Genomic DNA, 290 nt, shown 5'->3' with positions numbered 1-290 from the left:
GTATGATGTACATTCCCTTTCCGCTTTGATTCTGGTTTGTAAATGTGTTTCGGGAAATGTTAAAGTGTTTCGGGAAATGTTAAAGTGTTTCAGTTATGGTCAAAGTGTTTTGCATCTTGTTAATTTGTTTTCGTTAATGTTAAAGTTTTTTTTCCTTGGTAAAAGTGTTTTTGCTAATGTAATTTTGTTTTATAAAATGTAAATTTGTCTCAAGCTTTGTTAAAGTGTTTCACACTTTGTAATTGTCCATTGCACTTCCCAGCCACCGTACATGTCCCACACTCTGCTCT

The sequence above is a fragment of the Notothenia coriiceps genome, unplaced genomic scaffold, assembly GCF_000735185.1.
Source record: "Notothenia coriiceps isolate Sejong01 unplaced genomic scaffold, NC01 NC01_scaffold00005563, whole genome shotgun sequence".
NCBI lineage: Eukaryota > Metazoa > Chordata > Actinopteri > Perciformes > Nototheniidae > Notothenia > Notothenia coriiceps.
This window is presented reverse-complemented; position numbering follows the sequence as displayed.